Source organism: Ammospiza caudacuta, chromosome 19 (assembly GCF_027887145.1).
Source record: "Ammospiza caudacuta isolate bAmmCau1 chromosome 19, bAmmCau1.pri, whole genome shotgun sequence".
In the NCBI taxonomy this organism is placed as follows: domain Eukaryota; kingdom Metazoa; phylum Chordata; class Aves; order Passeriformes; family Passerellidae; genus Ammospiza; species Ammospiza caudacuta.
The window spans coordinates 1,540,050-1,549,040 of record NC_080611.1 but is presented as its reverse complement, the minus strand read 5'-3'; positions in this window follow the sequence as shown (position 1 = coordinate 1,549,040).

Here is an 8,991-nt window from a genome sequence, read left to right as displayed (position 1 = left end):
CCCCGTTATTTCCCAGCCCGTTCCCGTCGGTCCCGGCCGAGCGCGGAGCGCGGGCGCCCTCCGGTGGCTGCGGGCGGAGCGGCGGCCGCGGGACCCCCGAGCCCCGCCGGGCTTGGGGAGAAACAGGACCGGGACTGGGAACAAACAGGGCCAGGCTTGGGGACAAACAGGGCCGGGACTGGGGACAAACAGAGCCAGGCTTGGGGACAAACAGGGCCGGGACTGGGGACAAACAGACCCGGGACTGGGGACAAACAGACCCGGGACTGGGGACAAACAGGGCCGGGACTGGGGACAAACAGAGCCGAGACTGGGGACAAACAGGGCCGGGACTGGGGACAAACAGAGCCGGGACTGGGGACAAACAGACCCGGGACTGGGGACAAACAGGGCCGGGACTGGGGACAAACAGGGCCAGGCTTGGGGACAAACAGGGCCGGGACTGGGGACAAACAAGGCCGGGACTGGGGACAAACAGGGCCAGGCTTGGGGACATACACCAGCTCCAGGCTGGGCTGGGCTTTGTTTCACCAGCCTTGAAGACCTCTAGGTGTGGAGAGTCCGAAGCGCTCCCCCGGAGGGAAAAAGCCTTTCCCAAACACCCCCGGCCTCACCTGCCCTCACTGCCTGCGCTGGGCACAGCACCCGCCCAGGGATGGGGCACCCCAGCCCGGACTGGGCTGCGCTGGGCTGGGGTGAGCTCATCCCCTCATCCCCATCAACTCCCCAGGGCTGGAGCAGCTCCCGGAGGGACAGCGGGGTAGGGGCAGGACCAGCCTCGCTGCCCGATCAGCTGAGAGCACTCCCTGAGCTAAACGAGCCGAATTTCAGCGCTCCCTGGGGCTCCAGCCCCATTAAAATCCGAACAGCCCATAAAGCAGCGAGCGGAGCACAGCAGCAGCAGCGCGGCACGGAATGGCAGAGGGGCGAAAAAAAAATTCGGGAAGTTTCTTTAATGTGTGTTGTGTCATAAAAGCAATTGTTTAAATGGCTTTTGCGGCGTTGTGAGCAGTAAATACTCCTGGAAAATGCGCTCAGCAGATCTCATCTCCCTCTTCCACTTACTGCCTTGTAAATTGAAAAATTACGGTGGGAATCGAAGCCGTGGCAGCCCGGGCATGGCTGCGGCTCCAGCCCCGCTCCGGCCGGGCGGGGGCGGCCCCGGACCGGGAACGGGAGCTGCGGGGCAGCCGGGACAGCGGCGGGGCCGGGCCGGGCCGGGCCGAGCTGAGCTGAGTCGAGCTGAGCTGCGCCGAGCGGGACCGAGCCCTGCCCCGAGAGACCCGGGACATGCGATACGGGACCCGGGACCCGGCATATGGGGCAGGACACGGCTCAGCCCCAGTGCGGGCGGCAGCAGCCAAGCCTCCCTCAGGTGAGACCCCAGCGGCAGAGCTGCTCCAGCCCTGCGATCCAGCCCTGGGATCCATCCCCTGCTCCCACCACAGATCCAGGCTGAGCTCTGGATCCATCCCCTGCTCCCACCACAGATCCAGGCTGAGCTCTGGATCCATCCCCTGCTCCCACCACAGATCCGGGCTGAGCTCTGGATCCATCCCTGCTCCCACCACAGATCCAGGCTGAGCTCTGGATCCATCCCCTGCTCCCACCACAGATCCAGGCTGAGCTCTGGATCCATCCCCTGCTCCCACCACAGATCCAGGCTGAGCTCTGGATCCATCCCTGCTCCCAGACACAGATCCGGGCTGAGCTCTGGATCCATCCCTGCTCCCACCACAGATCCGGGCTGAGCTCTGGATCCATCCCTGCTCCCAGACACAGATCCGGGCTGAGCTCTGGATCCATCCCTGCTCCCAGACACAGATCCAGGCTGAGCTCTGGATCCATCCCCTGCTCCCACCACAGATCCGGGCTGAGCTCTGGATCCATCCCCTGCTCCCACCACAGATCCGGGCTGAGCTCTGGATCCATCCCCTGCTCCCACCACAGATCCAGGCTGAGCTCTGGATCCATCCCTGCTCCCACCACAGATCCGGGCTGAGCTCTGGATCCATCCCCTGCTCCCAGACACAGATCCGAGGCTGCTCCTGCCTCTCCAGCCTCCCTAAGCTCCCAGCATTAACAAGGCACTCCCCCAGGCTGATGAAAGGATAAAAGCTCCGTGTTGTCCCTGGTTTATTTGCTTCCTGGGGGATAATTCAACACATTTAGCTTTCCCCAAGGGTGGGTTTTCCTGGGGGAATCTTTGGCTGGCACTTTGCAGGATGGTTTTATTGCTCCTCTGCAGGCACTGGCTGGGGACAGGCTTTATTTTAAACTCCTTTAACTGCTTCGTTACAGCCTTTGTCGGTCCTGTCTCCTTTCATAACCACTTTTTCAGCTTTCATTTCCCAGGGCTCCCTCTTATCTGCCTTTGGAGGCAGGCCTTGTAAAAGAAATTTTAAAAAAGGAAAATCAAACCTCAAAGCTCTGTCCCTGGGCTGCTTTCAAGAGAAAGGCCCCTGCCCCCTTTCAAACCTCTTTGGGGAGGAACAGATCCCAGCCCGGCGTGCGCCACAGCCCCGGGAAAGCCTTTGAAGTGAATTAAACCAAATTAGTGTCTATGATATGGATGGGCAGCGGAGCCCCGCTGCGTCCCTGGCCTGGCCCTCGGTGCAATCTTTAACCCCTGTCCCTGCTCCCCCCGCAATTGACCGTGAAACACCTGGGGGTGGCCGGGGGGATCCCATCTGCCCCGGGCAGGATCCCCGCTCCGAGGGGATGGGGGGGTTAATGGGCCGGCACGATGAATTACCTCCCACCTCCCCTTCCTTGTGCTCAGTGTCCCATTCTGCTGCTGCTTCTCTCTTATTCCCCTCACTGAGAGCCCCCCTGAGCCATCCCAGCGCTGCCCCCGGCTGTGACAGACCCGGGGGGCTTTCCCTGTGTCCCCGGGCTGTGACACAGCTGTAAGGTGGGCAGCTCCTGGGGGTTCCCAAAGGCTCTCCCAGGTCCCCAAAGGCTCGCCCAGCCCCTGGCGTCCCCATCCAGCACTGCAGGGCCAGGCTGCCTTTGGCATCCACGGGGCTGAGCTGCGCTGGGCTTATTTGGTCAGGACTGCTCGTGGTGGGGATTTGGGGTGTGCCAGGGGAATCTGAGGGTCCTCTGTGGGGCTCCTGTGGGGCTGGGAAAGCAGCACGTGGTGCCTTTGCAAGTTGGGCAGGCTCAAGGGAAGCCCAGGGATACTTGCATATGCAAATTACACCTGTGAAAGAAATGATTTATGCTGTCCCGAGGGCCTGCCTGGATCCCCTGAGCCACCACCAACATTTGGGGTTCACCAAGCCACAGCAGGGTCACCTGCTCCTTTTCCTGAGGGGTCTCAGAGCAAACCCTGGGGACCCCCCGGGACAGCTGTCACGGTGCTGGAACATCTTCATGCGGTGGCAGAGTGTGCAGAGGGCTCTGGGCTGAGCTGTGGCACAGCTGCGTCCCCTGGCACCGAGGGACCAGCACGGCTGGGCTGGGCAGGGCAGGGATGGGAACAGGAGCATGAAATTCTCTGGTGACACTGCAGGAGTAACACTGCAGGGCAGCCTGGCAGGGCCGTGGTCAGGGCAGGGTGTCCCCAGTGCCAGGGCAGCCTGGCAGGGTCCCCTGGGGCTGTCCCGAGGCAGCGATTTCGGCCCCGCAGGCGCTGGTGTGAGCACAGCCTGCGCAAGGGCTGCACGTTTCATCAGCGTGCCTGAAAATAAATCAATCAGGGCCAAAGGAAATCGTGCAGCACGGGCGGAGAGGGGAGCAGAGCCAGCCCCGAGCCCGGAGCTGGGCGAGAGGGGGCGGTAGGGACCCGCAGAGCCGGGCTGGAGCTCCGGGAGCCGCTCAGAGCCCGGGATGGAGCTGGGAGCTGCGGCCTGAGCTCAGAGCCCTGACAGGACACAGGGAACAGCAGAGCCAGGCTCTGGGGCAGCCAGAAATCCAGTCATCCCTGCACTGAACCAGCACCCAGAGCATCCTCCTCGTCTCCTCCCCGGGCTGGATGAATAAAGCCAAACCCGGGTGTTTGGTTTTGCTTAGCCCATGTAAGGATCCCCAGGCAGGAGCATTTTTACTTTATAGCAGCAGTTTTGTGGCTGAGGATTCTCTTCAACCCAGAGCAGCCCAGCCTGTGCTCAGCCTGGCCAGCACAGCCTGGGGGATTGGTTTTTGGGGTGACCTGGTTCATTTACAGTGGATTCGTGTCCTGCCAGAGCCTGGTGCTCAGCCCTTGCTGGGACTGTGTGGGAAGCTTGCACTGATTTCATCTGTCCTGGACTCCTCTGAAGGATCCATGGTGGGGTTTAATCTAGCAGTGCATGGTGGGTTTAATCCAGGGCAGATGGAAGAGCCAAGAAATCTCTGTGAAAGCAAAGGGTGTCCCCAGCCAAGGTGGGCAGTGGGTGAAGGGATTTCGGGCAGGTGACCCTGGCTCCAGGTCATACGGGGGTATCTTGGATCATCAGGCATGATCTGAGACTCCCCTGCAGGGAAAATATGAATTTGTACCTAGGGAATGAAAGGAGAGACCTTTCAGCTGTGAATCAGAGCAGCAAAAGGAATTTCCCCTTGCTGGGGGTGGTGGGAGGAATTATTGGTGGTTTGAAGTGAATTCTTCAAATGCTCAGAGCAAAGAGACATGAGGAGAGGAAGCAAACGACAAGAATAAATGTGGCTGGCACCTTCTCAGGGGTTTGCAGGGTTTCCTGGTGTGCCAGGGTCACCAGCCACTTGTGCCTTGGCTTTGAGCTTCACAGGGTGGGCAGTGCCCTCAATGAGCACCCTGCTGCTCTGCCCAAGCCCTCTCATCCCACCAGACAGGCTGAGCCCTCCCAGTCCAACTGGGACCAGCACCCTGGTGCATGCAGGCAGAGCAGCAGCCCCAGGGCAGCAGGACCCCTCTGCCTGCTGCATCCCCTCATAAGGGCTGGAGTGATGCTTCCCCTGGCTGGAGCCCAGCAGTGCCCTCCACACCTGCCCAGGGAGCTGGGGCACTGGGGAGCAGGGCTGGGGGTCCCCAAGTGCTTAAATATCCCAATCACCCCATCTTCTGGGAGATAATACTTTTAATTTTCACCACACAAAGAACATGTCTTGAACCAGAAGGGGTTTGCCTAATTCATCCTGCTTGCTCCGCACACAATACCTGGGCTGACAAGCAGAACATTTTAAAATGAGAGAAGTGGACATAATTAATGCTCATGAATTGCAAACGCTTCTTTATTAAAGGGCTTTTGCTTGCCCCGGGACCATCTGCTTCATATCACTGGGCTGGGGTCCTTGGGCTATAATAACTTGCAGCTTTAATAATTTTACCTCTTAATTAAAGCTCATCTCAAAGTGCAGGAGCACAGACATGTTCCAAGCCCAAATCTGATTTTTAATGGAGCAGGCCTTGAGGGATGGGCGATAGAATTTGCATTTTGCCTTTGCTGGGGGAGCTGCTGCCCGGAGAGGAGCACAGCCCCGGGGTCCTGCACGCTGGGGATGAGGGGCTGAAGGCTCAGGGGCTCTGCTCCTGCCTGGCCACAGATCCAGGGCCTGGGCGGAGAGCAGAGGGGTCCCTGCTGCCCTCCCAGCCCTATGGGGTGCGTCTGGGCCTGGCCTGGCTGCACCCCATGGCTGCTCCCCATGGCAGCACCCCATGGCTGGGCCATCGGGACAGCTCCTGCCTCAGCACTGGGAGGCTGCTGGCAGCCTTCCCCTGCAGCCTTCCCCTGCAAGGGCATCCCAAACCCAAAGCTGTGCCCAAAGCCGAGCTGGTGAAGCCCCAGCTGCAGGGAAGGTTGGTCCCAGGCTCAGCCTGGTGCCCCTGCAGCCTTGGGGAACCCCATGCAGTGGAGTCCAACCCTTCCCAAAGCTGACACCATGCACAGCTGCTGTCCCCACAGATGCAGGTGACCTCTGGGGGGCTGTGCTCCACGGGGCTGGGATGAGTTGACAGCCCATGAAATACACTGGATTAATTCCCACTTCATTGTGCCAGACACGAGGCCGAAGGTCGAGCTCCATTAAGAAAGCTGGGTATGAATTAATGCCCTGCACTTCACACACTGAGGTCTTCTTGTGGACAGAACTTTTCATTGGAAGTGTTTTAATTATTGATGTGTTAATTGAGTGCTGTAGAACTTGATTCAGTGAAGGCGCATTAAGGAGGAAGAGTTCGGGTTTTGAATGACACTTTGTTTGTCCAAATTGAAAAATCAATGAATAACCTGAGAACCACAGAGACATCTCGATCCTCTCCTCTCCTCTCCTCTCCTCTCCTCTCCTCTCCTCTCCTCTCCTCTCCTCTCCTCTCCTCTCCTCTCCTCTCCTCTCCTCTCCTCTCCTCTCCTCTCCTCTCCTCTCCTCTCCTCTCCTCTCCTCTCCTCTCCTCTCCTCTCCTCTCCTCTCCTCTCCTCTCCTCTCCTCTCCTCTCCTCTCCTCTCCTCTCCTCTCCTCTCCTCTCCTCTCCTCTCCTCTCCTCTCCTCTCCTCTCCTCTCCTCCCCTCCCCTCCCCTCCCCTCCCCTCCCCTCCCCTCCCCTCCCCTCCCCTCCCCTCCCCTCCCCTCCCCTCCCCTCCCCTCCCCTCCCCTCCCCTCCCCTCCCCTCCCCTCCCCTCCCCTCCCCTCCCCTCCCCTCCCCTCCCCTCTCCTCTCCTCTCCTCTCCTCTCCTCTCCTCTCCTCTCCTCTCCTCTCCTCTCCTCTCCTCTCCTCTCCTCTCCTCTCCTCTCCTCTCCTCTCCTCTCCTCTCCTCTCCTCTCCTCTCCTCTCCTCTCCTCTCCTCTCCTCTCCTCCCCTCTCTCCTCTCCAAGAGGACAGCCATGGGTAGGGTTTGCTCCTGCAGAAACACTGGCAGGCTTTGTTCCAGGAGTACCATGGGCAGGATTCTGTTCCTGGAGAGTCACAGGCAGGGTTTTCTCATGAAGGACCACAAGCAGGGTTTGGTGCTGCAGAACCATGGGCAGGGTTTGCTCTGGGAGAGCCATGGGCAGGGATTGGTCTGGGATAACCACGGGCAGGGTTTGCTCCTGAAGGACCATGAGCAGGGTTTTCTCTGGGATGCCACAGGCAGGGTTTGTTCCTGAAGAGCCACGAGCAGGGTTTGTTCCTGCAGAAACACAGGCAAGGTTTGTTCCAGGAGTGCTATGGGCAGGATTCTGCTCCTGCAGAGCTGCTGTCCCTCCTGCTGAGTGCTCCCAGAGCAGGAAAGGGCTGTGAGGCCATGGGCAGGGTTTGCTCCAGGACAGCCATGGGCAGGGTTTGCTCCAGGACAGCCATGGGCAGGGTTTGCTCCAGGACAGCCATGGGCAGGGTTTGCTCTGGGAGAGCCACAGGCAGGGTTCTGTTCCTGCAGAAATGCGGGCAGGGTTTGTTCCTGAAGGACACAGACAGGGTTCTGCTCCTGCAGGGCTGCTGTCCATCCTGCTGAGCGCTCCCAGAGCAGGAAAGGGCTGCAAACACTCAGCATCTGCAGCAGAGCCAGGGCAGCACAAGCGAGTCGTGTCTTCCCTTTATGTTCTTGGAAGTTCTGAGGAAAACATTTATTTTAGTCGTTGCGACAGTTTCCCTTTGTTTTTGCTTTGCTGACCGAAGCAGCTGCTTTTCAAAAACATTTTAAAGAGCAATCTTCTGGTTTTGGTTACAGAAAACAAAACAAACAGCTGCTTTTCTGTAACCAACATTTACTTTAATGAAAATTCTTGCTTTTAATGAAAATTGGAACAAATGATTGATCATAGTTTTGTTGGTTTTTTTTTTTCCCTGCAAAAATTGTAATTTCCAGTGACACGTCTGCAGCCAAATTTCCATTTGGAAGGGGAGTGCACAGACAGCTCTGCTGCTGAGTTTCTGTCTGTCTGGGCTCCCCCAGCAATGAGGGGATGTCTGTGAGGCTGAGAGGGTGCAAGGATGGCCCAGGGGAGCCCCAGCCCCTCTGGGCACCTCTCACCTCACAGGCATCCAACAGAAGATGGGAGGCACAGAGAAATTACAGAAGGCCAATGAATCTTCCCATTTCTCTCCAAATGAGTTATTAATCATATCTCATTTACATATTCATTAACCATAATACACACCATATTTTTATTAATGTGGCAAAGAAACAATTACAGGTGAAAAATGAGTTGTCTGTTTGTTTTATACAAGGATCTTGTTCCTCATTTGCATGAGTTAAAAATTGATGTTTTTTCCTTGCCACACAAAAAAGAAACTGCTGGGATGTGTTCCAGCCCATGGAAGGAGGTGTTTGGAGGAGCAGCTGGGTTCAAAGCCTCTGCACTGGGGGTTTCTTCTCTCTGACCAGGAATGGGCTGTACCGGGTCAGTCCTGGGCTGGGACAGGGGGAACAGCCTGGGGCAGGGATTGTCCATCCAGGGCTGCCTCTGCACTGGGGGGTTTATTCTCCTTTGTCAGGAATGGGCTGTACCGGGTCAGTCCTGGGCTGGGACAGAGGGAACAGCCTGGGGCAGGGATTGTCCATCCAGGGCTGCTGTCGCAGACATCTTTTCATTTAAAATCTTTCCTTAGGATTTTTCCTCCTGAGAAGCTGGGAGACCTCAGGAACAAAATGTAAACAGTGATTATCTGCTGCTGTGGAATGCAACAGGTGCATCTGTGATTGGTCTCATGTGGTTGTTTCTAATCAATGGCCAATCACAGTCAGCTGGCCCAGACAAAGAGTCCGAGACAGCTGCCTTTATTATCATTCTTTCTTTTCTATTCTTAGCTTAGCTAACCTTCTAAGAACTTTCTCTTCTATTCTTTTAGTGTAGTTTTAATGTAATATATACAATAAAATAATAAATCAAGCCTTCTGTAACATGGAGTCAGACCTACATCTCTTCCCTCATCCTCAGACCCCTGTGAACATGGTCACAGGCTCCCTCCTGTCTGAAGGGCTCCAGGAGGTGCCTTGGGAAGGTTCTGCCAACCAGCACAGAAATCCTCTCTGTGCACTTCCACTCAGGCATAGAAATGTGTGCAGCAGAACCAACAAATGAATATTCAAAGCCCAGCTCTGAATTGATTATA